Source organism: Atractosteus spatula (assembly GCF_055471065.1).
Source record: "Atractosteus spatula isolate fAtrSpa1 chromosome 10 unlocalized genomic scaffold, fAtrSpa1.hap1 SUPER_10_unloc_12, whole genome shotgun sequence".
NCBI classification, from domain to species: Eukaryota; Metazoa; Chordata; class Actinopteri; order Semionotiformes; family Lepisosteidae; genus Atractosteus; species Atractosteus spatula.
Genome location: NW_028296615.1, coordinates 31,691 through 59,682, shown reverse-complemented (window position 1 = coordinate 59,682; position 27,992 = coordinate 31,691). Strand labels below are relative to the sequence as shown.

General features: G+C 39.3%; 1 protein-coding gene and 2 non-coding genes across 3 annotated transcripts in view; 2 read left to right on the top strand and 1 right to left on the bottom strand.

Moving 5' to 3' along the window:
- LOC148812976 (carbonic anhydrase 4-like) overlaps positions 1-27,992 on the bottom strand; it is a 127,315-nt gene that overhangs the window by 79,478 nt on the left and 19,845 nt on the right. The window lies entirely within an intron of this gene.
- Positions 7,993-8,064, top strand: trnaa-cgc (transfer RNA alanine (anticodon CGC)). The gene has a single exon. It is a non-coding gene; the product is annotated as a tRNA-Ala (tRNA).
- Positions 12,189-12,262, top strand: trnan-guu (transfer RNA asparagine (anticodon GUU)). The gene has a single exon. It is a non-coding gene; the product is annotated as a tRNA-Asn (tRNA).

The window sequence follows — 27,992 nt, the reverse complement described above, 5'->3', positions numbered from 1 at the left end:
AGGGATGCGCTTCAGATTGTGATGATTTAAACATAATCTCCGCTTAAAATTGAAGGGATTTCTTCGCAAACCCTCTTGAATGTTGCAGGAAATCTTCGTGTTTTACTCGTGTGCAACTACAACAAGTAAACAATTAAGTACCTAAGTCAATGTCCAAGAAAACCATCTTCACGTGTGGAATTTTTCTTTAACTGGCTGTTGGGAGAATTCATTTATACACCCGTTGTATCCTTAGCAAAAATATTTTAAAATTAGAACACAGATTTGTTGGAGAACCTGACAATCCTTGACAATCATTATTAAATAAGCATCATACAAATGTGCGTTGATATTTTTAATATGTACCTTAATTGTAATATATATATACATAATTGCTTTGATATGGATGTTAATTTGAAGGAATTGAGGAAGCTATGAAAGATCGCAGAACAACCAAAGATACACTTGGGCATCTGCTATTGGTAAAGATGAAAGAGTACCTTAAGTGTAAAGCTTGCATACACACAAGAGAAAAAAACAGTTTTAATGCACTTCATTAAACTGATGGGGTGCTTATCAATCGTGCTCAAAGTGTACATAGCAGAGGATGGTTTCGATCCATCGACCTCTGGGTTATGGGCCCAGCACGCTTCTGCTGCGCCACTCTGCTGACAGCTGTTATGGGGTGATTCAACACAACTGCTCTATCTTTGCTTTCTAAAAGTGCGCCCAAGATGAAAAGTCTAAACGGTAAACGCAGACGTCACTTTGAGCACTTGGTCTTTTATAGTACAAAACATCACCCGCTGCTCTACATGGGCGTGTCTTCAATATCGTTGAGAACCAAACCTTCTGCTTTCCGAGGCAACTGATTCTTTCGTCGTTAATTCCCAAATCTTCAATGAGAATCAGTGAAACGAAAATCAAACACGTACACACTCGCGTCCTAACCTGAAAGAAAAATCTACACCCACTTTATAATACTGAAAATGATTCAGGAAGTACAGCAAAGTACTAAAACCAGCGAATGCATCTGCATACATAAAATGTCAATTTTTCAAAAGTAAAATCTTCAGCTTTGAAAGATTGTCATCCATATATTTTCGTTTTTCTCTTTTTTTTACATAACACGCTTTCGAGAAACAAACTGTCTTTTAATTAAGGCTTCATTAGAAAATGTGTATCTTGGTTTGCTAAGTTAAAATCGGCACATCCCAGTGGGCAAAAGATGTAGAATATACGACTATTAAACGCATACCTTAGACGTGTAAATGTGCTCCGTAACTGGTCTAGAATGAAATTCTAATATACGTATATCGTTATACGTCAATTAGACATCTATGATTATATGTTTATTATACATAAATGGTTGGAGTTCTATTATACGGATAAATTTAGAAGACTATAATACATATATAGTTAAAGGTCTATTATACATCAAAGAAAGATTTGTATAGGTGTAGAAACTAGTAAAATAAAGCCAATGATTTATTTTAGAAATGTATTCTTAAAATATACAATTATTCACACCTGAAAAATATGTAGTTCAAATTATAGATTATATACAATATTGTAATCAACAAATGTCTAATCATCATAAAAAAACACAACTAGTAAACTTCAGTTACAAATTCTAGTAACATGGCAATATATATATAGTAATGACAAACACAAACTAATTACATGAACACGCTAATATTTAACTCAAAACCACATTTCGATTCAAATATAAATTTTAAAATTTACAACTTCTTTATTTCCACGAAAATATTATTAATGTAGCACAAACGCTACTTTATAATAAAGACAGAAAGAAACTGTTTTGTGGCTCATGGTGATCCTCCTCTCGATACTAATGAAATGTTTAATATGATCCCTCGAGAAAAAAAGGAGTCAATTTCCGCCTGGAATGATTGATGCCCCATCAAACATTTTGTAATATCCCTGGAAGTTTATACAGTAGAATCCTGGTTCGTGGCTTAAATTCAAGGTAAACAAGACTAAGGAAACGAGTTGGAAACTTGATGTCGGAGTGGGATTTAAATCACCCGGAACATTTCACTACATTGGGCAGCATGTGCCAGAGAGCAATATCTGACATTCCTTCGATAGCTCAGTTGGTATAGCAGAAGAGTGTAGTAGAATCAGTGGCAACCCTTAGGTTGCTGGTTCGATTCTGGTGCGAAGGAAGGTGCTTTTCTGTACTTTAACCAAAGAGATAAAAAAGCGAATCTGTTTCATTCAGACATTGATCAAAAGCTCAATAAACGACGAAGCAGAGGCTCCTGTTCCGAATTCAGCCCACGTTTGATTGTCTTGTTTTGGCCAAGATCTGATCTTTGAATTAAGGGACTACACTGCAGGCGTTGTAATTCAAAAATACATACAAATGTCAAGTTTTTTTGTAGATATAAAGGTGTTCTCTGTTTTCAAAGGATAGTTACTTAATTGGCATAATGATTTGGTATTGATTTTGTATCGTTGTATTATAAAGTTTGTGCTTTCTGTGTTTTTATCGTATTGTGAACTTATTTTTTAAACAAATGCTTACAAAAGCAAACACGGCACACATCTGTTTATACCAGTGGTGAATTGTACATTTTTATTAAGTACAAGCTACTGTGCCCTTCTGGGAGTATAACAGGTTCGATATAAGTGGCAAAAATATAAAAGGGGAAAATACCCCAGACTGCGTGTAAAGCCCTCGTTGTGACTGTTTTAGATCAAAATGGCGCACTGTGCACGAAATGTTGCAGAACCACAATCTGATATTTTGATAATTATTATTTTAATAATTTGATCAAATTGAGGCCCAGGATCCAAATCTTCAGTTCTGATTTTTTTAAGTGATATCTTTCCTTCCTGTCGTGGAAGTCACAAGATGTGAGCAATTGTTTTTCTACGTTACGATCCAAAGAGCCTCAGACGCACTGTAACCAAACCAGGATGGATTCTGCTGGGAGCCGGACTGAGCTCATTCTCACTCCCTGTGCTAAAAACAGAATTAGCTCTTCCCCGAAGATCGTCTACAGCTGCTGGATGGTGCTCTGCGTCCTACTGCTCCGGCAATTACTTTAACGAAAGACAGCTCACTCGGGCGCTTTTAACCTTCTCGCAGCTACGGGCGAGATTGACGCTCGCGATATGAAGCCACCCGCTGGTACACATTCTCTAACTTTCACAATCGCGACAGACTTCACTTTTTAAAAAAAAAGTAGATATAGCCCTGAAAAAAGCATTAGCTTTATCAGTTTTTACATTAATCTATTTTGAATCAAAGTTTGATATTTTTTATTTTTTATTGCATTTTACATTATAATAATAATAATCATTATTGCTTACACTTATATAGCGCTGTTCTGGATACTCCACTCAATGCGCTTTACAGGTAATGGGGACTCCCCTCCACCACCACCATTCTCCTGAATGATCACAGAGAGTCAGGACCTCGGTTTTACGTCTCAGCCGAAGGACGGCACCTGTTTACAGTTTAGTGTTCCCGTCATTGTACTGGGGTATCAGGACCCGCATGGACCGCAGGGTGTGCGCCCAGCGACAGAAACCAGACGTGTGTCGGGCTCGGCTGCGAGCAGGACAATGACGTCACGGGGACAAAGTAGAGGAAATCAAAACGGTTCTATAAAAGACCTGTGTCAGCTGTTGGTTTGCAGTCTGGACTCTAAATCCTCCGATCCGATTTTAAATCTCTCTAATACCTGAGCTGCGGCTTCTTCCGAGTATTTATTCGTATACTTATTATGTGTAAGTGTATAGATGAAACCTTTCATATATTGTTCAGTTTAAATCAAAATGCTTTACTAATACAAGAGAGAAGTATAGTATGAAGGATGTGACAAATTTATGATTTCTTGAAACAAAACGGTTTTTATTTGCATTCGAAATGAAGCGGAATTTTAGCGCGACACACAAACCCTTTGTCTTTTTTAAAGTGATTTTTAAACAGACATAAATGTAGAAAACGTGTTTTTTTTAGCACTACAATAGCAGGGTCAGTGGCGTAATGAATAACGCGTCAGGCCTCGCGTCAGAAAATTATAGGTTGGACTGCCGTCTGGCTTGTTGAGTTTATACCACTTACATTCTTTTATATAAATGAACTGCACCTGAAAGCTATAGAAAACACTTTGGGTAAGTTGTCTGCAGCCTCATGCGAATTTCGACAACTTACCCAAAACACTGTACTGTCTGGAGATCAGCTCCAGCTCTGAACTCAATTGCAATGAAAAACCATTCGTAACAAAACTGGAGAACAGCTGAACTTGTGCTCAGTTCGGTGATGAGGGTTCAGAACTGTCATTGTTGTAATTAGCACGAGCTGCAGAGGCTCTGAATCAGACCATGTCAATTAGTCTGATCAGTGTAGGACACGTTAATGTAGAATTATTAATAGGTTTATTAGTTAGTTCAGGTTTACCCACCTGAACTAATGTAGAATTATTACTTGGTCTGTCTCTTGTTTGTATATAAATGAATGTCTCTGACAACTTAATGTTAGTTTTACGATGTAGGTCAGGCGTTGACATATGCACGAGTATACGAAATGTCTCACTCCTGATTCAACTCATGTTCTATAGGAGATTGGCGATTCCTCCTGTTTCTCGTACAACCATATCAGAACAGAAGCCCGTGTCACCCAGCTGTGATTCAAGATCGACTCGCATCTTTATCCCTTTTTTGTTCGTGATCATTATTTTCTTTAGTTATGATCAATATTGAACTTTTTCGAAATGAAATGACAATAATCAAACATGCAGGCAGATTTTTGAAAAGTATTCGGAATTGACAGGGTCGTCAGAAAATGTGAGAAAAGGAAAGTTATGTAAGCTCTCACACAAAGCATTGAAGATTGGAATCTTGAGTGTAAAAAAGGTACCCGTCTCCCAATGATAGGCAGGGATACACACCATGACACTAACTAGGAGTGGTTGTCAGCTGTTAGGAGGCATTTCCTCTTAACACTACTATTGTTTCGGGTTTCGGCTTTTACAACAGAATAACAAAACGGCTTCAATTACGTCGATTAGACTCAGCGAAACTTTAACACCTATGATATTACGAGTGCTTTGCACATGTCGAACTTCAAGAAGGAACTACTACAACAGTTGTGGACATAATTCAATACCACCGGCAAAGTCCAATGCCGGCAACGTCTGAGAAAATAATGTTCACTCATGGAATTTGGTCTTTGAATGGCTGGCGGGAAAATTCATTTATACTCCTTTTGCACCCTCAGCTGAAACATGTTAAAATAACAACGCAGATTTGTTGGAGAACCTGACAAGAATTATTGGGATAGCACTGTATGTATTCTGGTTTATTTACTTTAATTTTAATATAAATGTAAACATGCATGCTGTATAATCTATTGTAATTTTAAAATATGTTAGCTGAGGATGCGAGGGGGGCTATTACACCTTGTGAAACACAGAAGGAACTGTAAAAAAGGCTGGTATTTGAATAAAATTGGCGATCACAAGAAAACCACAATTTATGTGGTATTATCATCAATATCCTTCAAAATCGACGTTCAAATGAAGGATTTGAAGAAACTATGAAAAAAGCAACAGTAGTAGCAAAGGATTTTGATTTCTGCTCTTCAAGTCAGTAGATCACCGTAGAGTTGCGCCCCTACAAACAGCACAAAGGATGAATCCCACCTCCTTTGTTATTGCTACGTTTGTGCCGGTGAAATTAGCGTTTGTGCTATTGAAAGCATCCCGGAAGATGAAGGTGCAGTCACTTCCACATGTCATGATATCATTAGATTAGACGACAAGAGCTGAAGCCCCCCCAGTCCAAGCCAGCAATGTGAGGAAGATGGGTATGGAGGAAGGTAGTGTGGCCGAGTAGTCTAAGGTGCTGGATTTTAGGCTCCAGTCTCTCTTGGGGTGTGGGTTTGAATCCCACCACTGCCAAATGTTAGTATTTTAAGACCTACAATACGATCAGTAAAAGCACTTTTTGTTAGGCTGCGGGAGGTGTTAAGAGATAGACTTTCTAAAAGACAGGCTGTCAGCTTAACATCAAGGCAGAAGAAATATTTTGTTTTCTCAACAGAAATTCTCTTTGGCACTTTCAGCTTTATGTAGGGAAAAACGTCTGCCGAGATCACTTTTGAGCCAATGCACATGATAGTGTGCCAGCAAGTACATTTAATATTGGCTGTGGTGGCAAGCTGCTTTTGCCTGTGAAACTTTTACTTCTTCACACCGAATCGTTGGCAGGGGTAAAGCTTATTAAATCTTTGAACATAGCGCTCCATCAGAAATACTTTGTTCGTGATCAAAAGAGATCAGAGGATTAACTTCATGATTTCACATAGCATACCTTACAGGAAAGATTTAAAAGGGGAATTGATTGTGCTTCTTGATGTTGTTCCTGTGGTTTCCTTGGATACAAAGGTGAATGTTCTTTGACGTTCTGCTAGAGTATCCACTGGGTGGGCTTTATCAATCAGCTCGGATAGGTCATCAGTGCTCCATCTCTGGAAAATAATCAGCACTGTCGTTTTTTCCTGTGCTGTCTTTTAAAACATATAAGATCACGAGTTTACAGATTTCTCCAAATAACAACTATACATTTTAACCCAGCGGTTAGCATTCCTTCAATCCAATAGTTTTACTCCAGGTAAAAAGCAGCGAAATATATAAAGAGATGATATTCAAATATTTCAACGTTCTTATTAGATTACCTGTATGGAGATATCGCTCAGAATTCCTAATATGATTTTGAGTTCAGTTTTGCTTTACTACTTTCAGAGTCTTTTATTGACCTTGCTGAAGCAGAGAAGTGACATAATCACAAATGCGACCTACCTGTGCTGCTGTTTCTGGTTAATAATGATTATTGCGAGGAAAAAAAAAACAGCTCCTTGCATTAAGAGCAAGAGCAACCAACGCGCTCGCTTGTTGAGTTGGGTTTTTTTCCGTGGTGCTCTTCCTCAGATGCAAAGTTATTTGGCGAGCAAGGACCTCTGAGAAGGAGCCTGAATCCGGCAAAAACTCAGAAATTCTAATATCGCACTACCGTCTTGTGTACAGAGATCTGCTTCTTCCTTTTTGAGTGTTTTGGTGTTTAAGAGCATGCTTCCTACCTCGAATGTTAGTTTCAGGAGATGTGTTACCGGATCACAGATCATCTTGAAAAGATTTGGGGATGCACTGGCTCAGTTATTTGAAGGAACCTATACCACCAACGCACTTCTGAGAAGCACCTGCACATTTTCGCAATCCTCTCTCTCACCTACAAAGTTATGAAGACACAGACGACCAACAAAAACTAATTTGATTCACTCAAGGCTTCACTCTTCTGTTGTGATGTCATTTTAATTAGTGTTAGCTGTGATGAGGTGTTGTTTCTGTCTCTTAAAGTTTAAGAGTCTGCTCCTTTCTTCCTGGTATAGAAATAACATGTTCCATCTTTGTTTACAAACACCACTGTAAATTATTTGTCCATCTCTAAAGCCTGTGTGTATTGACAAGGCAATTCAAAAGCATATATTAAATAAGAAAACGATCCTTCTTGTTACCATTCACGTGGTTGGAGCGTTGTTTCGCCCTTTAACGTTCTTTTAAAATATTTACAAACAGGGCTTTATCACTGGAGTTGTGTGCATCGGTCCATGAACATCAACTGTACTGGTGTTTTTCTATGCGTAATTTAATCGCAAGCACTTAAAAGATGCAAAAAGGTTTCAAAGAAAACATAATTGAAAGACAATCGAGTAAGGAGGTAGAAAAACGCACCCCCCCCCGTTGAAGAATCAACCACCGTCGCCCATGTGACTGGATATAAAAATAAATTATTCATTTTGCCTAGTCTCTGGAAGCTTCGATGCGATTATTTTCCCTTCCTTATTTCTTCATTCCCATTAATTTACTTTGTAGTAGAAGAAACGCGAAAGTGGGAAACTGCAGGCATTCTTCGTGAAGGGTGGATTGTGTTCAGTGAACATATGAACATCTTTACGTCAGTTCCACGATCGGCACCCTAGGGGATGTAGCTCAGTGGTAGAGCGCATGCTTCGCATGTATGAGGTCCCGGGTTCAATCCCCGGCATCTCCAGGTGTCTTATATTACTGTGCTCACATCACAGTCTTCTGTGGAGTGAGAACTCTTTGCTCGTGTTCATAGAGAGACAGGTTTACACAATTAATTTCAGTCACACACGAAGTGCTACAGTGTTGCTCTGCTGTTTTAAATGTACCTCCAAAGCATTTCGTTCTGTTAACTACCAAATGATTTGAACTAATTTAATGTCATATTCAGAAAATCCAGAGAAGGTCATCAGTCTTTTAGTGGCTGTTGAAGAAAACACCTGTTGAATCTCACCAGGGATTTCTTGAGAGATCATTCAGCGAGCGAGTCCTCCCTCTGGACTCCAAACATTTTGGGTTAAACTGTTATTCACATACTCTAACGAAGAGAAACGTTAGTGTCTTCCGGTGTGTGAGGCCATTTCTCAAAAAAAAAGTTATATAAATTGAATTGTTCTACTTTTTAGGCTTGCATAGTCTTATTAATATTTCAGTTAAATTTTAACTGTAGTTTTTTTCTGTAGTAACATCAGTTGATATTAATATTAGTCCTGATTTATATGTTTTTGTCATGGTTGATCTTAAGTAATTTTGTAATTAGTTTCAGTTTTGAAAAATCGCGCAGAGAAGGTACCAAAACTGGTAATGTTCATATAATGTGTAATGCATTAGCAGCATTTTGGGTTGAAAACAAAAAGTATATCTTGGTATGAATCCTAACACATCATAGGCAGCGTTCTAGGACTTCTCGCTTCAGATAAAGTTGTCAATACATCATAGATTTCTACTCAATCAATATCAGCAGTTTTATCGGTACCGAACGCTAGATATAGATCCTGGCAATACTTCGTGAGATCATTGTAAGAAAATCCAAAATACTACGGAAGGAATCAAATTTATACGTTTCTTTGGATCGAGAAGATGATCATTATGAGACTCAAAACATGCCTGTCTTTTCTTTTTTCGAGGACAAATGGATTATTGAGGTGTAAAGATGGGTTCAAAACCAAAATCACCTGCTATCGCTGCTGTTTCTTCAAATCCTTCAACTGATCATCGATATCGAGGAATAATATATAGTTTCTTCAAATCCTTCAACTAATCATCGACATAGAGAAATAATATTATACAAATTGTGGTTTTCTGTTAATTGCCAATTTGACTGTAATTACATCTTCGTTTACAGATGTCTTGCATGTATCACAAGGTATAATAGTCGTCGTGCGTCCTCAGTTAAAATGTTTTAAAAAGTACGACAAAAGTACAACATTTATGGTTACATCCATATTAAAATGAAGGTAAATATACCAAGATATTAAAATACAATTGTACAGTCCTAACTTAATAATGCCTGTGAAGTTTTCCAACAAATCCGAACTGTAATTTTGAAATATTATAGCTGAGAATGAAAAGAGAGTACAAAGATCAAATTCAATGAGTGAAAATGCACCAGTAGTTCTCTAAACTGAGTTTCTTCCCTGAAATGACTCGCTTGCGAAGCACCAAGCAGCCTTGAACGGATCGCGGAAATCAAGTATACAGTACAGATGGATTCAGAGTGTGCTTTCCAACTTTTGTGCAACATTTTCCTTTGATAGGGCAGAGTTGTCTTCACAATCTGGGTTAAATAAAAAGGAGTGACGACAGTGTTAAACAGCTTTCCTTCTTGGGGAACAACGGTTGTGTTCCATATTTCTAATTATTTTGGTTTCAAGATCGCAATTTAGTGTGAAACATAAAAGCCAGCTGGATAAGCTTTATTAATTTCCCTCACGGGATCAATAAAGTATCTATCTATAAATCTCTTACACGTCATTTACAATGGCCTTTCAACTAATAGCCGGTGCCGGGATCAAACTCTAGCTGTTCGTACAGTACGAGTTGCGTAAGGCTCTGTAACGCGCAGATGAGAAACTAACCTCTGCTTCTTCATTATATACACAGCGAGCTATATACGCGGGCTTACTGCCTCCTACGGGCTCTGTATTTGATTGCGGTACAAGACCGGCCGTGGAGTTAAAGTGAGACGGGTGTGTACATTAAAAGGCTCATAGCGTCCCTGGGAGGGCTCAAACCACCACCCTTTTGGTTAACAACCGAACCACAAAGACTCATGTACAGCTTAACACTTCTCGGTCTCGGTGAAAGTGATACACTCCGTAAAATTTCCAGAGATTCATTTATTTTTAAATGAAAATCACCAACAGCGGCCGAGATCTACTGGAGTTTTTTCATTCTATACTGCGGTTTCTGAAGGGTACCCTGTGAAAATACGCGTTTTGACGAGAAGGGATGGACATATAAGGTCAAAAGGCTTGGGGAATTGAACTTTAAGGTGAAGACTGCGGTCAGACGTGCTACCGTTGCACCATGGGGTACTTAATTTAAAAAAATAGGAAAAAAAAATCAGTGTTCCTGGATCTGTAATTGAGAACAACACCTGCACAAGAGTTGCGCAGGAAGAATAAAATGTGGTCTGGGAAGAAGAGTCTCTTCGGAAGAGCGGCGCTCTTAACGGATTTTTTTTTGTGAAGCTGATTTGTCTCCTTTGGGGAATTCAAAGGCACTGACAGGTATGACCTCGTGGCGCAACGGTAGCGCGTTTGATTCCAGATCAGAAAGCTGCGTGTCAGCTATTGGTTTTTCAGGTTCTGCTGGTCCTGAACACGGAATTCACACCATGCAGTTGAGTTCTATCTGTACACCACATAGATAATCTAAACAAAATAGAGCAGTACAGGACACGCAGTGTGGAGCTCACACAGCGAATAGCCTTGAACACAAGAGAAAAGGCACCGTTCACATCTGCTAAACATCACGTCCAACTTTAGAGACAGCTGCATCAGAGAATGGAATCCCGGAAGTTTCAGATAACCTTTTTTAATACAGGTTCAAGCAAACCTGAAAGTAAATGAGTTTCCGGACACTTTTGTTTTATTAAAAAAGTGTCTGAAGCCTGAAAATGTAATTTGAAAAAAAAAAACGCTATTGGACATTAGCAGGTGCTTTTTGTAACGATTTGCTATTTCATGCTGGAAAACAAAGGAAACAGACCCAACGTTTGCTTTCAGGTGCGGTTCATTACATAATAGACATCTATTACTGAGGAGCTTGAATATAATTTACACGAGCCAGGTAGAAGTCGAACCTACAATCTTATGATCCGAAATCAGACGCGTTATTTACTAAACCGCTGGCATTTCACATAACCTGAATTCCCCCATAGTGTGCTCAGCGCCGCTACTAGTAATGCACCGCTCCGTTTAAAATTTCAAAGTGAGAAACATGTGTTTTCTGATTTTTATGAGTTTTAAAATATAATCTCTTTAAATATGACAAGGGTTTTATGTTTCGCACTGAAATTCCGATTGATTGAGAATTCAGAGAAAGACTGTTTTCTTCCACAACACCGTATAATTATCACATCCACCAGACTCTCCAACCTCTCCAGACCTTGCTGGGTGAGCATTTGCTCCGATAAATTAGGTCACGTATCATGTTAAATCATTTCTTCTCATCACATTTCCTGGTGCACGTTTTCTCTATGAAAAAAAGTACATTTTTCCCTTGCACGATTTTTCTTTTTTATCAAAGCTTACAGAAAGAAAAAAGAAGAAGAAATAGTGTCGCAAAAGAACTCTGTCGCCCTTGGGAGACGTCAAACGCATTGGACATGAAAAATGCCAGATTAAAGCCAGTTCTCTTCGTTTCTCAGTGTCGGGGCTGCTATGTAAAGGAGGCAATTTGCTCTGAGAGCAGGTTCAGCGCTTACTGAACGCAGATGTCTCAGAGCGGTGTGTCCAATTGGCTGTAAAAGGTGATGGTTATCCTGTCACCGTAGCTTAGTTGGTTAAAGCGCCTCTTTATTAAACAAAAAAAACGAAATTCAAATCCCCGCCGTGTCTTTCTTCCTTTCTTGTAGTACAGAACGTACCATTTTGGGCACTCACAAAGGGCTTGTTTTCGTTAAATGCATGTGTTCATTTCCTTTCTGGAAAACTTATTTTTGATGAAATTCACACAGCTTGCGGAAAATGAAATCCAATTCTTGGTTATCAGTGCAGAAGAAATATTACCGGCTGGCAAAATAAACGGTTAGAGATTTTTTTTTTAACCGGGAATTTGTGATTCGAGAGAACAACCTACAAGTCAGTCTCTGTGGCGCAATCGGTTAGCGCATTCGGTTGTTAACCGAAAGGTTGGTGGTTCGATTCCACCCAGGGACGAGTTTCTTTGGCGATGTAAATATTGTCTTCGGTCGATTGGATTTCTCAGCGAAACCATAGCCATTTTAATATTTGCAACAAATGCGAGTGTTTAACACGTGTCAGGATCACCAGGAAATGTCCAATAATGCCCAACATCGTAACTCCCCAGAAAACCATATTCACCCAAGAAAAATGATCGTCGAATCGTCATTTATACTCCAGTTGAATCCTCTGCTGAAATATTTTAAAAATACAATGCAGGTTTGTTTGAGAACTTGACAAGCATTGTTACGATAGCACTGTGCAGTTGGATTTTGATATTTTGACATATTTACCTTAAATTTAAACATAAATACTATATAGTCTATTGTAATTTTAAAATATGTTAGCTGAGGATGCAAAGGGTTGAAAGGGAAAGGTCAGAGGGTATAGTAACAACAAGGTTAGGATTGGTGGAGGTGGTAGGGGTGTTGATGGTTTTTCTCTGTAGAGGATGATTGAATGTTTTATCCTTCTCTGAAGTGAGAAACTGGAAGAGTTGGGAGTTGAGAGATCTGATGAGGTTATATATTAAAGGAAGTTGATGTGGAGCTGTTAGCAGTAAAAATTACTTAATGTCTTTGATGTTGTCATCAAAGATAAACTGTAGTCAGCAAAGATAAAAAGAAAATTATCTTTGCTTACTGCCCTGTCTTTCTCACACCTGAAGAAGGCTCCACAGCCGAAATGTGATTCTTTTCTTCTCTTTTCAGCAGGAATAGTCCTTTACTTGTTCCTTTGCAGCCTACGCATGCTGACGCAGCTACTCACCTGATATTTAACATTCCTATAATCACAAATATGAATACCACTGTGGGTATTTTTTCCATGATTATTTATTCTGTCATTGAAGCATATTTTATATCATACCGAAGTGTCATAATCACTGAATTTTTTTTTTCATTTAGAAAATAAGAAAATGATAAATCACTATGAATTGCATTTAGCCTGTTCTGATCTAGATATTCTATATACTTTAACATGCCATGTTCACAATGTCACAACTCAGAAATGCAACAGTGAAGTGTTGTAATAACAAATGTACATACTGTTGGTGACATTGAGATGTTTTGGTAATGAGGAAGGAGGGACATGCAATGTTCACAGGATCAAATTTAAAAAACAATACAGTAAAATTTATTGTACTTCAGGATTATGAGAGCCTGTTACATTGTGTCTCACACCTCAGTGTCAGAATTTTGAGACGTTTTATAACCAGGGGGAAAACACTTTAACCAAATCAGCCAAGGTGCTGTCAGAGTATTAACATCATGTCTGCGTCGGTGATTACAGCTGACTATCGCTGGAGGACAGTTCACTGTGAACAAGTCAGCCTGCATAATGAGGGGGAAGAGACTGACCTCTGTGATGCACTATAGAGTTACACTAACATTCAATCAACTGTTCTATGCTGCATTCTACCCTAGTGGTAAATATTGGTTTCCGTGCGTGTAATATTCCTTTTTTTGTCAAATATTTTCAAGCACAAAGTTTGCTGTTGAAAATAAGCCTTGTGGTTCTCAATGTTGTGATCCTTTTCCCCCAGTGTCACCCAAATTGATACATTGTGCTTTGGCAATTCTTCAGGCTATATTGTTTAGAGGAGCTCAGTTGAATTAGTTTGCGTAGATAAAGTATTTCTTTTCCCTTTAATCCTTTACAACATATTACAGTTTCAATACATTGTATCTTTCTTCCTACTAATTGTAGCGGCAATGCTTGTTAATAAGACAGAATTAAGTGTTGCTGTGCTTTCCCAAATAAGGCCCCATCTCTCTGTTCATCTCTGTGGTGCAGCCACAGAGAAACTATTCATGCAGGCTGATTTAAGGTTTCTTTGATAAGGGACAGCTCCCAAATGGGGATGCACTTAGCTAAGCCTGGCTATCATGATCAATGGTCATCCATTGGCGCCTATCTGTCTAGGGTGTGCCAGATGGACATCTGGACTGCATTCCTAAGTGTCAGGAGTAAGTGACTCATATCTCACCTTGATCAACCAATCAGGGACTGGTAGGGCCGAGTAACCCACGTGGGATTCTGATGCCCATGGAACTTTCAGCCAATGAACGAGCTGAAGTTCCTCCAGGTAAAAACAGGCAACACAGAGCTCCCAGAAGGAGAATTTCTAAGGAGAATTCCAGGGGTGCGAGACTATTCTAAAGAATTCCAGGGAAGGACAGCCCAGGAGCAGAAAGGCTCCCAAGGGCAGGACATTCTCGCAGCGCGCCTCCTGACCATCCTGAGACATTTTCAATACATTCTACTGAATCTTTCTTCCTACTAATTGTCATCATTTTTTTCTGGCTTGATCTTGTAATCAGAGATTTCAGAATATTCCTTAAAAACTAGTAAAAGAAGAGGGACAGATTCGTGCACACTAAAAAATATGAAAGGGTAGCAGGACACAGTAACCACCAAACATCTTATAGATTATGAATGTGCCTGAATTTTTTCAGTGATTTAGAGGGTTCTGCCATTTTAGATGTTATACTGTTCCTGTGTGATGTATCAAATGTGTTATTTAAATCTCCAGTCATTACTATATCAGTCTGAAGGCCTTGCAGTATAGATTGCAATTCATCCAAAAATGCCGTTTCCCACTGGTGATACACACAAGGAAATTCATGTACATTTCCCCCCCAAATCAACCAATTTAAAATCAAATACCTCCCTCCTCATCTGCAGGTGGAGAGATTAATGTCCAGAAGAAATACAGGTTTAAAAGTCAGGAGCATTGATAGTCCTATTTTAAAATTATGCTAAAATGCTCACAATATATTTAAAAAGTTCTGTAAAATGCAAAAATAATTAAAAAATATTAAAATAAGGTTAAAAGAAATGATACACAGTTATAAAGCTCAGGAATGATCAATTTGAAGTTACAATCCACTTACAATATGCCATTATTACAATTGGCCCAGTGGGCAAAAGATGTAGAATATACTTCTATTAAACACATACCTTAGACATATAAATGTGGTCCGTAATTCGTCTAGAAAGAAATTCTAATATATCGTTATATGTCAATTATACATCTAAGATTATATGTTCATTATACATAAATGGTTGGAGTTCTATTATACGGATAACTTTAGAGGACTATTGTACATATGTTTAAAGGTCTATTATACATCAAAGATAGATTTTATAGGCATAGAAACTAGTAAATCAAGCCAATGATTTGGTTTAGAAATTTATTCTGAAAATATACAATCATTCACACCTGAAAAATATGTAGTTCAAATTATACATTATATACAATATTGTAATCAACATATGGCTAATTATAAAAAAACACAACTAATAAACTTTAGCTACAAATTCTTGTAACATGGCAATATATATAGTAAAGACAAACACAAACTAATTACCTGAACATGCTAATATTTAACTCAAAAACACATTTCAATTCAAATGTAAATTTTGAAGCTTATAACTTCTATATTTCCAAGAAAATATTATTACAATGTGAAGTTAAGACCAACTTTTGCTGTTCACCATTTGCAAAGACCTCTAGAATTGTCCTAACAGTTAAAACCAGCAACTTATCATTTCCAGTGTCCAGACTTCCAGGCCCCCTGCCTTGCATACGCAATCTACAAACAAAGCATTGTGTGCTCCTTTATTTCTTTTTCTGTTGTTGTTGGGTGGGACTTCAGCACTGCAGCTAGGAGAAAATTTTATAATATTAGTACTCAAATAAATGATGATTATCTCTTCTATAAATATCTATAAACTAAATTTTGTGGATATTTTAACTTGATCAAAGTACAAATGTAACGTAAAAACATCTTAAAAATCAATAAGCAATACCTTGACAACATTGTGAACACACTCCCTCTGACATCACTGCCACCTACTCTCCAAAGTTGGTTTATTTGGAAATAATATTATATTTGAAACAATATTAGAAGCTTTTTTTACTATTGGATCTTCATTAATCAACTAATCAGACATACACATAACCCATGACCACTCAATGGAACGAACACATTTTCACATATTAACTGCACTTTTCTGCAGTATTTGCTCAGTCTTAGAATACAAAGTGACCATATTTCAAAGTTAAATTGTAGTAACATTTTAGAACATAGAACATTATGTAAAACACTTTATTTTGGCATTAAAAGATAAGTAATATTATACATTATAAACTAAAAATAAGAAATTATGCCAGAGATGGATCCTATTAATCAGATGTTGGCTGTCAAATTTTGACCCATCTGTAACCTAGAATACTAGTGAATATTTTCTACACCACAGAGAGAATATACAGTAATATTATACCAGCAGCAAAGACTCGCTTGTGTGTACAGAACTCATCCATTGTGCTTAGCCTCTTGATGTGGAACTGGGAGTCCAACAGTTCTGTACACCTTCCCACACGCCTCAGTTCATCTCTGATCTCTATCAGGAGACCCAATACCCACTTCTGAAACTCTGAAATAATTCACATTTTGTATTAACATTTGAAAGGAATTGGATCAGGATTTTCTTACACTATTGTTATATTAGCATTACTGTAGTGTTGCTAATGTGCTACATGCAATTTATAATCTTACAAATTTTAAGTTCCCACATTTGTAGTTGATTTTAAGTGATCTTCACCTTCAAACTATTTTAGGTGCCATTTATTGCTTATTAAAGTACTATTTTTAATCAAAATAATATTCAGTAAGACCAGTAAGTAGTATAAAGCGACACCTTTCGTCAAACATTTTGACAGGTACCATGCCCCCCATTTCAGCCAATGGGAGGCCGTGGTTGGCGGATGTTCCGCCCCCTTTTCAACCAATGGTGTGTTGCTATGGTCGGATGTCCCGCCCTCCACCGGAGCTAATGATTTATAAATAAGTGTATGAAAGCACGTATTAGCGATGAGGGTTGGAAGGCGATCATATCTGCCGCGGGGTTGAGCGCGCTCTATTATAACTCTAGGGAATTGGGGAGTTACGGTGACGTGGGAAGTCTGGCGAGAGCCACGAGTTCCCGGGGTGTGAGCGCCAGTCGCGGCCGGGTGTCAGACTGGTTGTCCGGCCAGCTGGCTTATACGCTGCACAAGCAGGCGCACCTGAGCTTTAAGAGAAACAGGACGCTGGTACCCGAAATGGACTGGCAGTGGCAGGCCGACTTGGTGGACATGAGAGACTACAGTGAGTTCAACGATGGTTCCTGTTACATCTTATCACGTATGAACATGTTGTCTAAATATGCCTGGGCCATGCCACTGAAAAGTCTGGAGGGGGCGGTTACAAGCGCTTTCCGAAATATACTTCAAGAGGGTCGTACTCCTAAAAAGCTACAAATGGACGAGGGAAAAGAATTTCTTAACAGGACCTTCCAAAATTTTCTCAAATGTGAGAATATTGAACATTTCGTTACGGCCAGCGATGTGAAGGTTAGTGTCATAGAGAGTTTTAACAGAACTATTAAAACTTGGATTTTTCCGCAGCACGTTTCATTTCATGCATGAGCTGATCGATGTTGCAGTAGTACCCTCCAGGTAAGGTACGTGTCCATATAGTCTCATTGCTGACAAACAGAAAATCTTCATCTTGATCAAACGTGTTTAGCGTATGCGGATAGTGCAGCTCGACCAGACCTACTTCCCAGTTCCTGTCCAGGTCAATCGCCTTTGCTAGATACTCTGTGAAGTACGTGCTGGTGTTCTTTGGAAACATTTTTGAGGATGAATTACTGGCCAGCGTAACATTGAAGCCATTGGGGTTCATTTTTCAGTACCTCTATATGTCTCTGACCTCGGAAGCCTTTACCCAACTATTGAATTTATCGCTCCAGCCTCGCCACTTTACCAAAAGCTGTTTGTTTTTACCACGCTCCCTGGCTGTTAAAATCTTTTGGATGCGATAGACGCTTTCAGCAGTGGGGTTTATCTTCTGTAGCTCTCCCGCGTAGAAGGAGCCCTTAATGTCATCGCCTGCGTAGTCCTGCAGTTTGTAATAGGTTTTCAGAGCCGGGGTCCGCTCTTTGACACTGAAAATTTCATCTGTGAAGGTCTGTTCATACCCCTTCTCAAACACTCCCTTTATTTTGGACACCCGCACATGATCACCACATTAAATGAAAACTTTGACGGTTTTCGCTTAAAGTGTTCGCCACAGACAGTTCTCCACATCTCAAAGGAGTTGTCAGTCGTAACAGAAGCCGGGGTTCGTTTAATAGTCGTGTGGTAACTATGATTATAAAAGTAAATAAGATCAGACAGATCGGCAATATATCGAAGTGTTTTTGTGTGTCAGGTACCTCCACATTTTTGTTTTAATAGTTCTGATAAACCTCTCTATCACACTACTGCTCGGTGGGGGAAGGCGGGACATCCGCCCTATAACAACACACCATTGGTTGAAAAGGGGGCGGGACATGGGGCTTTAAAGTTTTGACAGACGCTGCACACCACAGTGGGGCAGACTTGAGTTTTTCAAGTAGCTCTCGGTTACCAGCGTTGGCTAGCAAGGTGCCTGGTACATTGATTGTGAACATATCCCAACCCCTGTGAACACATCCCAACCTTTTAGCTTCTTACCGGCCGCAACTGATTGCTGTTGTGTGAGAGCTCTGACAAGATCAATCATGTGAGAGCCCTCAACGGGTGCCCCCTTGTACACAAATTTTCCTTTTTAATTCCAGGCTATTAATGGTTTATTGCGTGCCATAGTCTTTAACAATATCTCGGCATTTCTCTGGAACCACTGAGACGCGCTGTCGGTCGATGACGGCTGTTGTGGTAACGCGTGTAATAGATCGGCGGGTGCATTTTCGGGTAGTACAACAGTTAAAGTCCCCTCTTCAGAAACCTCCTGGCGTACTAATGTCAAATACCGTTGTAACACCTGACTATACAATTTCACTTTTTCATATTCAGGCAGATGCGAGTTCTGAAAAATGTCTCTCATTTCGTCATCCAACCTGCGGGTTGTTATTTTTCTCACATCGCTTTCGTTGCCGGACCGGTCTTGGAGTCGATCGAGCTGTTTCTGAGGTACAAGGTACATTTTTTTTCAGTGTGGTCCATTATCGGTGTTGTAGAAGCTCCGTAATCAATGGTACTGCAATACTCAACAGTGTCCCGATAATAGTGCCGGACTGGTTCACCAAGAGTCTCTTTCCTTTAAGAGAAAGACCCTTTTGACTAAAAGTCTTTAAAAGCTTATGCGTTCTCTTCAGGGTCCCAAACTGCTTAGCAGGCTTAGCTATTGCCTGTACAAGATCATCTGAAGCCCTACAGAGAATAGCTTTCCGGTGACTGGGGCTGGCTTTTACCAGAAAATGTAAGTGTCAGGTTTCTCCAAACGCGTGAAGACATGACGACGGCCCGAACGTGTTTTTTCTACTGAGTCTATGGTTGCGAGATCACCGACTTTTAGATTCTTTAAATACATAAGCCGCGGGTTCATCTGGGGGGAAAAGACCTGTTCACAAGTGATAGTCATCTGGGGTGTCGGCATTTAAATCCACCAACAAGTAACCGAAAGGTTTTTTAGTAGCGTCATCGAACGCTTTACCGGGGTACATCTGCCAGGACAGGGTTGTAATCTGTAGTTTATCTCTAGGGTTTTTAAACAGCACCATGTACTTTGTATTTAACGCTATGGTTCTACTTTTCCGGCCTTGACAAAACACATTTTGGACGATATACATGATGCTGAGGTTTCGGTGGTGTACGTATTTGGTAAAAGGTTTTTCTATCTCATTATTTTCACACGCAGACTCCATCAAATCATCAACTATAATCAAATTTACTCTATCCGGTGGCAGTAGCTGGTCGTCGGAAAACAACGTCGGTAGCCCTTCTATAAACTGAATGTATGGAAATTTCACAAGCAACTCAGCGTATAGAGGTTGCCAGCAGCTGTAACACCAGACTATGTTTTCGGGTTTACGAGTCATAATGGTATCACCGTTCTCCAAGAGTTATTTTATAAAATAACTTTCACCGCAATTCGAGGGTCTGGACAAAATGCATGAAAAAGTGTTTTAACCCGACATCCATCGTGTTAATATCCGTAGGGCAACGATGTCAAATTTTCTTGCACCACCTGCTTGTCGTACACCACCTTCTGGGTTTTCATTAAGGTCCGGGTCTCACTGCGCCAATCCTTTTTAACACGCACGATCATCGGCTGTTGAATAGAAATGTTTAAATTCCCGGCACTCTGCATAAGGGTTAACGCCATAGTCAAAAACCAAGTCCCGCAAACTCTCAAAGTTAACTTTTTCACAATTGTTCACATTGAGTGTAATGCCTTTCACCTTTAAACAGGCTTTCCCACCAGACAGCTTGTACCCGTATGACTTGGGTCCTGTTGACACAAACTCAGTGATGTGTTGTCCAGCATCGACTTCGCTGGTCAGCTCACCCAAATAGTCACCCAGCCCCGGATTCCACTCACCCTCCCGGCTCACAAAGATAACGGAATCTGTGTCGTGGTACAGACAGCGGCCTTGCAAAGCATTTAGCAGGTTGTATAACTCCAAGCGGGCATAGGCTGATGTAAAGCTAGCGATGAAAATGTTAGTGTTTGAATGGCCCGTATAGTGGTGTTTAGTGTGTTTCCACGTAACACAGACTGTGTCTTCATCGATAAACTCGCAGGCTGACACCTCATGATATGCCGTAAATAAGTACCTGAACAATTCATCGAAGTTTCTCACAATGGTGGTCTGTGGTAAATTGTCTCTTTGCCCATACTTGCCCCACAAACTGGCAATTTTTGAAAGCTGTCTTTTGGCCGGATTCTTTTTAATGTTGCCGGGGTCCAGCCGGACACCCTCTTTTTCATAATATTCGCTGATATATCTTTGTTGTTTCGCGACATCTGTACACCACTCTGGAAACCCCAAAGCTACCTATTTCCCTTTCAGATGCAGTTTGATGTAGTCGGGGAAAAAAGATCGTGTGAGGCCTTTTTGAAATGCCAAATTTAGTAAATTTTACACACTCTATACCCCAGATCTAAGACCATCTGCAATTCAGGGGTGCACCAGACACCAGTCAAGGCGCGATCTTCATCACTGTGCTCGCAGGGAGTGGTCTGTTTTGTTTCAGCACACGTACGACACAGTGTGAAAAACAGTTTTTTGTCAATTTTGGTTGAAAGAACTGGAAAGTACAAACGTCTGGGTGGGTAAACTTTCACCTTCGCTAAACCGAAATACAGTTTTAAATCTCCAAAGTTGTAATTAATTATTCGGGGGTGCCCCAGTGGGTATTTTTAGTTTTGTTCACAAACGGATACAGACTGGTGAAATCATAGTAATGAATTTTTTCACCGGGCTGCGCTGTATAATGCAAACAAATAGCATTTGTTCTCAACCCAAAAAGCGAATCGCGCGGTTGCAGAGGCTCTGGTAACTGCGCAGCTGTTAGAAATTTACCCAAGTCACCATTTTCAACTAGCATGTCTCTGAACTCGTGCTCCCACAAAACACGCACGTTAAAACCTCTCATTTTGAGAAAATTAATTTTCACCATCGTCTTTCTGTACAACCAACCAAAAGTAGTGTTTGTCAGCGGATTAAAATCGTTTTCACAATCACAAACGCCAATTACAGCATAACCATCCAGAAAATATGGACCAACCTTGAACTCACCGGCCATGGTTAACGCGTGTTGGATTTTAACGGGCTCTGTGTGTTCGATGTACATAAGCCATTGAATGCTGGGTGTAGAAAATCGTTTTTGCTGGCGGTGGTAATTTTCATGGGGTAGCAATGCTATCGTCTCTTCCTGTAAAAACGTAAGTCTGAACATGGCCATGCAGACACTAGCGATGGTCACAAACTGAAAGGGGTCGATGCACACAACGCAGGCGGCCCCTGACTCAGTCACGCGTGTCTGTCTGGTCATATTCTTGACCTCGTCCCGAAACCTGACACAGCCTTCTCTTAGAATTGCCACATCCAACTGGCAGTAACGTTTCAACTCTCTCTGTAAGTTAAACACACTTCCCTTGCATTCTTCATACCAAACCAAAAACTCGGCTTTCTCGCTCGGCAGCATGTAGTTAACGCCGTAAAGTTCTGGCGGCGGCATCGGTCCGACATAATTTTGGTTTTCTGAAGTGTTCATCAAGTGTGGAAAATGACCCTTACACCCGGGGAACCCCATGGCGGCCGGCAGTTTGCTTAATTTCATAGGCAGAAAGTTTAAAGAATCGATAAATCTGATGTTCAGAGCTTTTACGGTCATACACATTATCTTAAAACCCTGATTAATTAGTTCAACGTCCATCTTTTCAGCTAACAACTGTCTGATCACTAGGTAATTGTCATATCCCTTGCCATTGTGCGATATGAACGTATGGTTTTTGAAACGTCTATCGATAAATTTACACACAAAATCCTTTAGACAAGTTTCACCATAAAATTCCCAGCTTCGTTTATAGTCAATATGAAGGGCGTGGACGTAATTTGGTATGTGTGTCCCCGTTTCTTGCATGCATTCAAAGTCGAAAAAAATGTACTTGTTTGAAATTTTGGGGTTGTCCAAAGGCAGTATGTAGCACAAATGTGTGTCAGGGTGTTGTTCACGTAGTTACAACGCGAGCACAGTTTCTCTTTACATTTGTGACTTGCGAGGTTATAAACCCCACATTTCTCACAAAAGACCCTGCGCTCGCACTTACTAACACCCGTCGCCGCATTCTGAAAGTGTCTCGCCAAACACTGAGAGCTACGACAAAAGACCTTACAGGCTGGGCAATTCAGAAATTCTGCATCAATTTCGCAACACTGGGGATCTAAACAGGTTTTCCAAGCTTTAACACAGGCGTGTGCGTTCTTGTGGCTATACGCCGCATGGCAGTTAGTGCAAAAATACGCCGCCCCCACAAAAGCTTTAATATTTAAAACCCCGTAAAAATGCTCTTCATGCAGTAGAACAAAAAGTATTTTAGAATTTGGTGGTGTGGGCCCCGTTGTAAAATATTTCCAATCACCCTGGTCATCGTACAAAATTTTAATGACCACCTTTAAGTGTTTTTCAAAAGCTGTAATGTCTGACAAACGAATTTTCTGATTCTCTAGAAAACCCAACTCTTTGTGCATTCGTTTAGCGCCCTGTAACATTTCCCCATCGGTACAACCTTCATTCAACAAACCGTACACACTCCCGGCGAAACACAGATTACCGCCCGTGTAATGTACAGTACAAAGACAAGGTATACATACTCCATAGGTTTAAAATTCAGGAATATGAATGGTCAATTGTTTACAATTGGAGTTTTTATGTTTCGTATGATTTAGCGACTTTTTTACAACATGTAAAAAAAAAACAGCACACCTAAATGACAAAGCCTTGGAGCTACAGAGAAAAACAAATTGCGTTTAAAGTAATTTTAAAGGCTCGAGATAACATTGCACTATAAACGCAAATGTTTGTTTTCTTTGTCGCACTTACGTTTTGTTTCATGCAGTTTATTTCTGACACAAGACATAACAAGCTTGTGTATTTATGACAAAAAAGCAGGGCAACAATTTTCATTGACCTTGAAACTAAAATTGTTAAAAAGTAAGTTAAATGCACATATAGTAAATATATTTTCTCATATAATGGTGTGTTTTTTTTGTCTAAGAATCCTTCATGAATGCTTTAACAGACACTTTGCATGATTAAAACAAATATTTACGAATTTTAACGTTTTATACAATAAAGTTTTATTGTGAACATGAGCCCTGTTTATCGATATCACCAATACAGTTCTGGATTTTATTCTGCCTTCCTATGCACAGATGAATTTTCTTTCACACAACAGCTCGCATATGTGGTAGGGTATTAAAAGAATGATGTTGGCTTTTAACTGATAAACCATTTGCGTTTATACAAAATCACAATGCGTTGTCGCAGACATTGGGACATTCTCTGTTTAAACACCTGTCGTTTTCTCTTATATTGGCTCCTGTGCTTCGGTCCATTTGAGAGAGGAGAAGACACTGAAAAAGTCTTGTGAAAGTGGATTTTGCACCTGCGCCAATGCTGTAGTGGTATCATACAGACGCTCATACAAATCCATCACACGCTGAAAGCTCCGGAAGGCAACATAAAATATTGCTCTGTCTGTTGGTGGATTAGGTATGCACGCTTTTTTAACGTAAAATGCAATGTAAAAAGATCAAATTTGATTCAAAATCGATTAATGTAAAAACCGATAAAGCTCATGTTTTTTATCTAGTTTTATCTATATCTAGTTTTTCAAAGGTCTTTTAAAAAAAATGTTTATCGCGATTGTGAAAGTTAGAGAAGGTGTACCAGCGGGTGCCTTCATATCGCCAGCGTCAGTCTCGCCTGTAGCTGCGAGAAGGTTAAAAGCGCACAAGTGATCTGTCTTTCGTCAAAATAATTGCTGGAGCAGCAGGACGCAGAGTACCATCCAGCAGCTGTAGATGGTATTCGGGGAAGAGCTGATTCTGTTTTTAGCACAGAGAATGAGCTCAGTCCGGCTCCCAGCAGAATCCATTCTGGTTTGGTTACTGTCAGACTGGGCGTCTGAGGCTCTTTGGATCGCAACGTGAAAAAAAAGAACAAAAAACAATTGCTCACATCGTGTGATTTCCACGAGAGGAAGAGAAGATATCACTTTAAAAAAAAAAACAGAACTGAATATTTGGATCCGGGGCCTCATACTTATCAAATTATTAAAATAATAATTATTAAAATATCAGATTGTGTTTCTGCAAAATTTCGTGCACAGTACGCCGTATTTAACAATAAAACAACAGTCACAACGAGGGCTTTACACGCAGTCCGGGGTATTTTCCCCTTTTATATTTTTCCCACTTTATATCGAACCTGTTATACTCCCAAAAGTGCAGAGTAGCTTGTAAATATAAATGTACAATTCACCGCTGGTATAAACAGATGTGTGCCTTGTTTGCCTTTGTACGTTAAAAACACAAAAAACACAAACTTAATAATATAACGATACAAAATCAATACCAAATCATAAAGCCAATTGAGTACATATCCTTTCCTTTGAAAACAGAGAACACCTTTATATCTACAAAAAAAAAACGTGACATTTGTATATACTTTTGAATTACAAAGCCGACAGAGTAGTCCCTTAATTCAAAGATCAGATTTTGGCCAAAACAAGACATTCAGACGGGAGTTTAATTCGGAACAAGAGCCTCTGCTTCGTGGTTTATTGAGCTTTTGATCAACGTCTGAGTGAAAAAGATTCGCTATTTTAACTCTTTGATTAAAGTCCACGAAAGCACCTTCCTTCGAGCTGGAGTCGAACCAGCGATCTAAGGACGCCTCACCATTCCCACTACAGTCCTCCGCTCTGCCAACTGAGCTATCGAAGGGAAGGTGGGAATATTGTTTATCTTGAATTTAAGCCACGAATCAGGTTTCTGCAGTATGAACTTCCAGGGATATTACAAAATGTTTGATGGGGCATCAATCGTTCCAGGCGGATATTGACACCTTTTTTTCTCGAGGGATCATATTAAACATTTCATTAGTATCGAGAGGAGGATCACCATGAGACACAGAACAGTTTCATTCTGTCTTTATTAGAAAGTAGTGTTTGTGCTACATTAATAATATTTTCGTGGAAATATAGAAGTTGTAATTTTTAAAACTTATATTTGAATCAAAATGTGGTTTTGAGCTAAATATTAGCATGTTAATGTAATTAGTTTGTGTTTGTCATTACTATATATTGTAACGCAACGGGGGCTCAGGCGGGCGCCCTTGCCGCATTAGGTCGGCCCCCTCCCAACTGAGGCTCGAACCCGGGACTTCCGCGTCTCTCTGTAGCGACCCAGCCCGGTGAGCTAAAGAGAGAGCTCTTTTCAGCCCAGTAGCTGTAGTCCTGCTATCACAGGGAAGGGCGGTGACGTCACCTGCTCTGGTACGCCGGCTCTTACACAGTACCTGTCGGCCGTAAGCGTTACAATATATTCCCATGTTACTATAATTTGTAGCTGAAGTTTACTAGTTGTGTTTTTTATGATGATTATCATGTTTATTACAATATTGTATAAAATGCATAATTTGAACTATATATTTTTCAGGTGTGAATAATTGTATATTTTCAGAATAAATTTCTAAACCAAATCATTGGCTTGATTTACTAGTTTCTACACCTGTAAGACCTATCTTTGATGTATAATAGACCTTTAACTACATAGGTATAACAGTCCTCTAAATGTATCCGTATAATAGAACTCCAACCATTTATGTATAATGGACATACTGTATAATCAGAGATGTCTAATTGACGTATAATGATATACGTATATTAGAATTTCATTCTAGACCCATTACGGACCACATTTATATGTCTAAGGTATGCGTTTAATCAACATACTGTATATTCTACAGTACATCTTTTGCCCACTGGGGAGACACTACAACAGGTAACACCCCGTGTGAAAAATCATGAGCATCTGTAAAAGCTCTCTACCTGCCCGCTCTTAACAGAGATGTGACGAGGGTCTAAAGGGACATTTTGAGCCGTAGAAACATTTTATCATTCTGTACTTTCCTGTGCAGTCAGGCCAATTCCACTTCAACTGCGCCTGACAACGGAGGTCGTTTTAAAAACAACGAGAGTAAAGGGACACTGCATATCTGCAGAACATCACGTCCGAGTTTCAGGACAGTAACATCAGAGATTGGAAGCTAGGGAGTTTCAGGTCTGTTATAGGTTCATGAAAGTCATACCTTTGCAATAAATATTTCAGAATCCCAGTCAAATCCAGTACAATTGCTGCACAGATCTGCATTCTACAATAAGAAAACTGTTCGTTTAATCAAACACGCCGCATAAAGCATTTTTAAAACAGGAGATATTGTTTTGGAATGCATCTTTCTATAAAAATAAAATGATTTGAAGGGCGCTATAAGCAGAGGTGTGAAAGCCTGCTCTACAAAAGAACTATATCCAGAGGTTTCACCTCGTGAGAGAAAGCATCTCAGAAAACGAAGTTGCAGTCGCTTCCATGCGTCATAACACCACTAGGTCAAACAACAAGAGCTGAAGAGCCGCTGTCGAGAGTAACGTGGCCAAGCTCTCTAAGGAGCTGGATTAAAGCTCCAGTCTCTTCATGAGCATCTGTTGGAGTCACACCGCTGCTATGTATCTCCTTGTTAAAAATCATTCGAGGCATGGTGGCCAAGTGGTAAGGTGTTGGTTTTATAAACCCAAGTTTGTGGGTTCAAGCCCACCTGTATCTACTTCATTTGTCACCACTCTCCCTTAGTTTCAAAGTCTTAAAAAAACTCGCAATGTAGGAGTCTTTATAGTAAGAAGAACATAACTGTCGCCAGTAATTAGGGTTCTTGCATATTCTGCCCTGTTTTTTATTCTACAAAGCCTGTCTCTCTTCACACCCATCTTCCAAATGATTGCCTCAGCATTGGGAAGGAACGTGCATTTGGTATAGACCCACTCCACAGTCTGATCACAAACAGATCGAGTGAGCTGTCAGTCTAGGTTGGAAGTAAGGTTCGAAAGCACTTAAAATCTGACTTAGGAACGAGAAGACTGTGTTTTTTTTCTTTAAACAAGTAAACGATAAAATTATATAAGTAGTGGGACAAAACATTGTCTGCCTGCAAGACTATGTCATGCTAAACGCCACAAATTGTTTTCGTCCAGTCGTGTCAATCGTCCTAAAGTTACGGAAAATCAGATGCAACTGGTGCATTCACCATACATTTCTTCAGGATAGTCGT